Here is a 974-nt window from a genome sequence, read left to right on the forward strand (position 1 = left end):
CTTTGCTCCCACCTCCAGGGGACATTTGGCCGTGTCTGGAGACATTTGTGGTTACTGCATCTGGAGAGAGGGGACGCTACTGGAACTAGAGGAAAGGGTCCAGGGTCGCTGCTGAATCTTCCACAATGCACAGCACAGCCCACACTAAAATTATGGGATCCAGGTTGAGAATCTCTGCCTTAGAAGTGTCTACCGAACACTTGAAATGTGGCTGGACTGAGCTGAGATGTGCTGTGAGTATAGAACACACACTGGATTTCAAAGATTTAGTCTGAAAAAACGAATATAAAATATTTCATAAATCATTTTAAAGTATTGACTACACGTCAAGGTGATAATATTTGGATATAGTGGGTTAACTAAACCGGAGGATAAAATTTGGTGTGCCTGTTTCTTTTTTATCATTTGATTTGCGGCTACTAGAAGATTTCAGATGACCTACAGGGCTCACATTATATTTTGACTGGGCAGCAGTGTGCTAGACTGGAAATCCACGAGGAACGGAGTCTGTCTGGGTTTGCTTGTCACTGCAACTGCGGGGCTGGGCAGGGGCTTGACACGTGCTGGGTACTCAGTAGATAGTTACTGAGCAGGAATAAAGGAGGGACAGCAGAGAGGGAGGGAGGGAAAAGGAAGAAAGAAGGAGGGAGAGAAGGAAGGAGGGAAGGAGGGAAAAAAGGAAGGAGAAAGGAAGGAAAGAAAGAAGGAAAGAACAAAAGAAGGGAGAAAGAAAGGGAGGGAAGAAAAGAAGGAAGGACAGAGGCGAGGAGGAGAGAGGGAGGAAAGAAAGAAAGAGAAGGAGGGAAGGAAAGAGGGAAAGAAGGGGGGAAAGGAAAGGGGAAGGGAGGGATAGAAGGAAGGGGATACAAACATTCCCTGGAGCTGTCTTGAAAGGCCCCAAAACCCCACTAGGCAAATATGATAGTGTTTATCAAAAGTCTTAATATGTGTGAATCATTTCACCAGTAATTTTA

This window comes from Papio anubis, chromosome 16 (genome assembly GCF_008728515.1).
Source record: "Papio anubis isolate 15944 chromosome 16, Panubis1.0, whole genome shotgun sequence".
NCBI classification, from domain to species: domain Eukaryota; kingdom Metazoa; phylum Chordata; class Mammalia; order Primates; family Cercopithecidae; genus Papio; species Papio anubis.